Raw genomic sequence first — 6,851 nt, forward strand, 5'->3', positions numbered from 1 at the left:
AGGTCGGGCGTGGCCTGGCGGGGAGTGGCCGGCGGTGGAGGCAGGGGCGGTAGCGGGCGCGCGCGACGGAGCGAGCGGTGCCATTAGAAGCGGCAGCAGCTCCCGGCGAGCTGCAGAAAGCAGTGCAGCGCGCGAGAGGAGGAGCAGAACGCGACCCCGGGCAGCAGCGGCCCACGGGCGCGTGCGCGCACGCGCTAGGCGCGACCAGGGCGCGGGGCTGGGTGCGGGAAGGAGCCGAGCCACAGTGCCGCAACGGGTTTAGGCGTAGGCAAGGGAGGTGATGCGCGCGGCTGGAGCCGCCCGAGCGCAGCGGAGTACGGGGATCAGGTGCAGCCGGACGGGATCAACGAGGTGAGCCCAACCGTGGCAACTGGAGCAACATCATCGGCAACAACAAGTAGCAGCAGCGGATTGATCAACGGAGGAAGGGGATCCACGGCGGAGCTCACCTAGTAGGCGCACGGAGGCCCGTTGGGAGTTTAGGAGCAGCAGCGACGGTGTATTTGATGGAGAGGCGCCGGTGATCGAAGAGGACGAAGCGCTCGATCCCGGGGATGTAGAGGCGCAGAGCTCGAATGAGTCCTCGTAGAGGACGTAGTGGACGACAACGCATCTCCTAGGCGCGGTATCGAGGCGTGGCGGCGACGGGGGCCGCGAGATCGACGGAGGCCATGACGACAGTGCTTCGGGCTCGTGCGGGGAAGGAGAGAGCGGCACGAGGGAGATGGGAGAGTGAGCTAGTGTTCGTGAGGGGGGTTCGGGGAGAGGTCACCGTCGACCTAAAGGAGCCGGGGGGCACCGGACGGCCGCCCCGTGGCCATCTTCGGCCATGGACGCGGTGCACGCGTCCAGCGCGACGGGGGTGAATAGGAGAAGGGGAAGGGGTTAAGTGGGTCGTGTTTTTGGCTAATGGGCCACAGGGCCTAGTAGATTAGTTTTGTTGTTATTTTTCTTTTGTCTTTTTCCTTTTGTTTAATTTTTATTTTATGTTTTCATTTTTATTTTAGTTTTATAGACTATAGAAGTAGTCCCTAATTTAGTGTTAATAAATAGGCTACTGCCACATAAGTTTGGGCAACAAAATAAAATAGTTTAATATTTTATTTATTGTAAAAGGCATTCAACTAATTGTTTTCGCTACTATTTAAAACATTTTAGAGTATTTTACACTTTTATAAAAGTGTGGTTTCTCCACCATACTTACCTACGCATTATTTGGCTCACTCCGAACATTTTAGTTTTCATATTCGAAAACTTTTATTGTTTGCCTGATTTTGAATTTGAAATTGAATCGGTTTCGAACTAATGCGAGATTAGCAACAGTAATCGAGGTGACGTGGCATCATTAGTAGAAAGTTACCGTAGCTTAATTATTCGGGCGTCACATCATCAATGTAATGTAGGCATGTATTCCGAATATAGTCATACGTGCTTATGGAAGAGAACTTGCATGACATCTTTTGTCCTACCCTCCCGTGGTAGCGGGGTCGTATTGGAAACTAAGGGATATTAAGGACTCCTTTTAATAGAGTACCGGACCAAAGCATTAACACATAGTGAATACATGAACTCCTCAAACTACGATCATCGCCGGGAGTGGTCCCGATTATTGTCACTTCGGGGTTGCCGGATCATAACACATAGTAGGTGACTAATGGCTTGCAAGATAGGATCACGAACTCACATATATTCATGAAAACATAATAGGTTCAGATCTGAAATCATGGCACTTGGACCCTAGTGACAAGCATTAAGCATAGCAAAGTCATAGCAACATCAATCTCAGAACATAATGGATACTAGGGATCAAACCCTAACAAAACTAACTCGATTACATGATAAATCTCATCCAACCCATCACCGTCCAGCAAGCCTACAATGGAATTACTCACGCACGGCGGTCAGCATCATGAAATTGGTGATGGAGGAAGGTTGATGATGACGACTGTGACGGATTCCCCTCTCCGGAGCCCCGAACGTGAATATATGGAGTTGGAGTTGAGGTCCGTGGAGCACTAGGGGGCCCACGAGGCAGGGGGCGCCCAGGGGGTAGGCGCGCCTCCCACCCTCATGGACAGGGTGTGGGCCCCCTGGCCTTGATTCTTTCGCCAGTATTTTTTATATTTTCCAAAATATTCTTCATTGATTTTCAGGTCATTCCGAGAACTTTTATTTCTGCACAAAAAATAACACCATGGCAATTCTGCTGAAAACAGCGTCAGTCCGGGTTAGTTCCATTCAAATCATGCAAGTTAGAGTCCAAAACAAGGGCAAAAGTGTTTGGAAAAGTAGATACGACGGAGACGTATCACTCAACTAGCACAACTTTAATATCACTACCTCCATATCTCAAAACAATCATCAAGTATCAAACTTCTCTTAGTATTCAATGCACTTTATATGAAAGTTTTATTATACTAATCTTGGATGCCTATCATATTAGGACTAATTTTATAACCAAAGCAAATTACCATGCTGTTCTGAGGAACACTCAAAATAATATAAGTGAATCATGAGAGATCAATAATTTCTATAAAACAAAACCACCACCGTGCTCTAAAAGATATAAGTGAAGCACCAGAGCAAAACTATCTAGCTCAAAAGATATAAGTGAAGCACATAGAGTATTCTAATAAATTCCGAATCATGTGTATCTCTCTCAAAAGGTGTGTTCAGCAACGATGATTGTGGCAAACTAAAAAGCAAAGACTCAAATCATACAAGACGCTCCAAGCAAAGCACATATCATGTGGTGAATAAAAATATAGCATCAAGTAAAGTTACCGATGGACGAAGACGAAAGAGGGGATGCCTTCCGGGGCATCCCCAAGCTTAGGCTTTTGGTTGTCCTTGGATTTTACATTGGGGTGCCTTGGGCATCCCCAAGATTAGGCTCTTGCCAGTACTTGTTCCATAATCCATCAAATCATTACCCAAAACTTGAAAACTTCACAACACAAAACTCAACAGAAAATCTCACGAGCTCCGTTAGCGAAAGAAAGCAAACCACCACTTCAAGGTACTGTAATGAACTCATTCTTTATTTATATTGGTGTTAAACCTACTGTATTCCAACTTCTCTATGGTTCATAGCCTCCATTACTAGCCATAGATTCATCAAAATAAGCAAACAACACACGAAAAACAGAATCTGTCAAAAACACAACAGTCTGTAGTAATCTATATCTAACGCAAACTTCTGCAACTCAGAAAAAATTCTACCAAAATAGGAAGACCTAAATAATTTGTTTATTGATCTACTTCAATTGGAATCAGTATTTTATCACGTTCTGGTGATTTTAAACAATTGTTTTTGTGAACAGAAAGTTTCGGACTTTTTCAGCCAGATCAAATAACTATCATCCAAGAAGATCCTATAGGTTTTACTTGGCACAAACACTAATTAAAACATAAAACCACATCTAACCAGAGGCTAGATAAAATATTTATTGCTAAACAGGAACAAAAAGCAAGGAACAAAAATAAAATTCGGTTGCCTCCCGACAAGCGCTATCGTTTAACGCCCCTAGCTAGGCATAAAAGCAAGGATAGATCTAAGTATTATCATCTTTGGTATGCAATCCATAAGTGACTCTCATAATAGATTCATAACGTAACTTAATTTTATTTCTAGGGAAGTGTTCCATGCCTTTCCTTAACGGAAATTGGAATCTAATATTCCCTTCCTTCATACCAATAATCGCACCAATCATTCTAAGGAAAGGTCTACCAAGAATAATAGGACATGAAGGATTGCAATCTATATCAAGAACAATGAAATCTACGGGCACATAATTCCTATTTGCAACAATAAGAACATCATTAATTCTTCCCATAGGTTTCTTAATGGTGGAATCCGCAAGGTGCAAGTTTAAGGAACAATCATCAAATTCACGGCAACCTAACAAATCACACAAAGTTTTCAGAATCGTGGAAACACTAGCACCCAAATCATACAAAGCTTAGTATTCATGATCTTTAATTTTAATTTTAATAGTAGGTTCCCACTCATCATAAAGTTTTCCAGGGATAGAAACTTCTAATTCAAGCTTTTCTTCATAAGATTGCATTAAAGCATCAACCATATTTTTGGTAAAAGCTTTATTTTGACTATAAGCATGAGGAGAATTTAGCACGGATTGCAACAAGGAAATACAATCTATTAAAGAACAATTATCATAATTAAATTCCTTCAAATCCAAAATAGTGGGTTCATTGCTATCTAAAGTTTTGACCTCTTCAATCCCACTTTTACCAATTTTTGCATCAAGATCTAAAAACTCCGAATCATTGGGACGCCTTTTAACTAAAGTTGACTCATCTCCAGTCGCATCATTTTCAAGATTCATATTGCAAAACAAAGATTTAATAGGAGACACATCTATCACTTTTAGATCTTCATCATTATTATCATGTAAATCTTCTGGTTTGGCGGCCATCTTATTAACTAAGGTGGCCTGCTTATCGAAATTTCAGCTATCAATTTTTCAAGATGAGCCAACTGAGATTTCAGACCATAAAATTCCTTAGTCATATCATCAAGCTCTTTATTCATGTACTCCATAAAGCTTTTTTTGTTCTTTAAGCTCGTTTCTAAAAAATTTATTATGCTCAAATTGCAAAGTCATAAAGCTTCTAACGTTGCTTTCAATCTCTTCCAACCTTCTAAGGTAAGGATCAACGTTTTTAGGCAAGGCCATCAGGGCCAACAGGCACACATGAAGCAAGCAAAAAAGAGGCGAACAGAAAAGAGGGCGAATAAAACGGCAAGGGTGAAGTGGGGGAGAGGAAAACGAGAGGCAAATGGCAAATAATGTAATGCGAGGGATAAGAGTTTGTGGTGGGTACTTGGTATGTTTTGAATTGTGCATAGACTACCTGGCAACGGCGCTAGAAATCCTTCTTGCTACCTCCTAAGCACTTCGTTGGTTTTCCCTTGAAGAGGAAAGGGTGATGCAGCAAAGTAGCATAAGTATTTCCCTCAGTTTTTGAGAACCAAGGTATCAATCTAGTAGGAGACCACGCGCGAGTCCCTCGTACCTACACAAACAAATGAGAACCTTGCAACCAACGCGATATAGGAGTTGTCAATCCCTTCATGGCCACTTGCAAAAGTGAGATCTGATAGAGATGATAAGATAATATTTTTGGTATTTTTATGATAAAGATTGAAAGTAAAGAACGTAAAATAAAATAGATGTAACTTATATGATGGAGAATAGACCCGGGGGCCATAGGTTTCCATAGTGGCTTCTCTGAAGATAGCATAAGTATTACGGTGGGTGAACAAATTACTGTCGAGCAATTGATAGAATTGAGCGTAGTTATGAGAATATCTAGGCATGATCATGTATATAGGCATCACGTCCGCGACAAGTAGACCGAAACGATTCTGCATCTACTACTATTACTTCACACATCAACCGCTATCTAGCATGCATCTAGAGTATTAACTTCATAAGAACAGAGTAACGCATTAGGCAAGATGACATGATGTAGAGGGATAAACACAAGCAATATGATATAAACCCCATCTTTTTATCCTCGATGGCAACAATACAATGCGTGTCGTTTCCCCTTCTGTCACTGGGATCGAGCACCGCATGATTGAACCCAAAGCTAAGCACTTCTCCCATTGCAAGAAAGATCAATCTAGTTAGGCCAAACCAAACTGATAATTCGAAGAGACTTGCAAAGATATCAAATCATACATAAAAGAATTCAGAGGAGATTCAAATATTGTTCATAGATAATCTTGATCATAAACCCATAATTCATCGGATCTCGACAAACACACCGCAAAAAGAGTTACATCGAATAGATCTCCAAGAAGATCGAGGAGAACTTTGTATTGAGATCCAAAGAGAGAGAAGAAGCCATCTAGCTAATAACTATGGACCTGAAGGTCTGAGGTAAACTACTCACACATCATCGGAGAGGCTATGGTGTTGATGTAGCAGCCCTCCGTGATCGATGCGCCCTCCGGCGGAGGGCCGGAAAAGGCCCCCAGATGGGATCTCACGGGTACAGAGAGTTGCGGCGGTGGAAATAGGGTTTCCTCGTGCTCCTGGATGTTTTTGGGGTATAAGAGTATATATAGGCGAAGGAAGTCGGTCAGGAGAGCCACGAGGGGCCCACGAGGGTGGAGGCGTGCCCAGGGGGCAGGCACGCCTCCCTGCCTCGTGGCCTCCTTGGCTATTTCTTGACGTCTACTCCAAGTCCTCTGGATCATGTTTGTTCCAAAAGTCACGCTCCCGAAGGTTTCATTTCGTTTGGACTCTGTTTGATATTTCTTTTCTGCGAAACACTGAAATAGGCAAAAAAATAACAATTTGCACTGGGCCTTGGGTTAGTAGGTTAGTCCCAAAAATAATATAAAAGTCTATAAATAAGCCCATTAAACATCCAAAACAGAATATATAATAGCATGGAACAATCAAAAATTATAGATAGGTTGGAGACGTATCACTTCTCTCCAACCAGCGAGCCTACAAAGAAATTACTCACTCCTGGTGGGGACATCATGGAATTGGCAATGGAGTGTTGGTGATGACGAAGACCAAAGATCCCCTTCTGGGGAGCTCCAAACGGACTCTAGATCTGGTCTCCCGATGAAGAACAGGAGGTGGCGGCAGCTCCGTATCGTGAAACATGATGAAACTTCCTCCCCTATTTTTTCTTCGAGAATAGGTATTTATGGATTCGAGATTAGGGCCAGGGGGGCCACGAGGTGACCACAACCCACTAGGGCGCGCTTGGAGGGGGAGACGCGCCGTGGTATATGGTGGCCAGCCAGGGAACCCCCGCCAGTGCTTCTTCGTTCGAGTATTTTTTATATATTCTGAAATAAT

Source organism: Triticum aestivum, chromosome 7D, assembly GCF_018294505.1.
Source record: "Triticum aestivum cultivar Chinese Spring chromosome 7D, IWGSC CS RefSeq v2.1, whole genome shotgun sequence".
Taxonomy (NCBI): Eukaryota; Viridiplantae; Streptophyta; class Magnoliopsida; order Poales; family Poaceae; genus Triticum; species Triticum aestivum.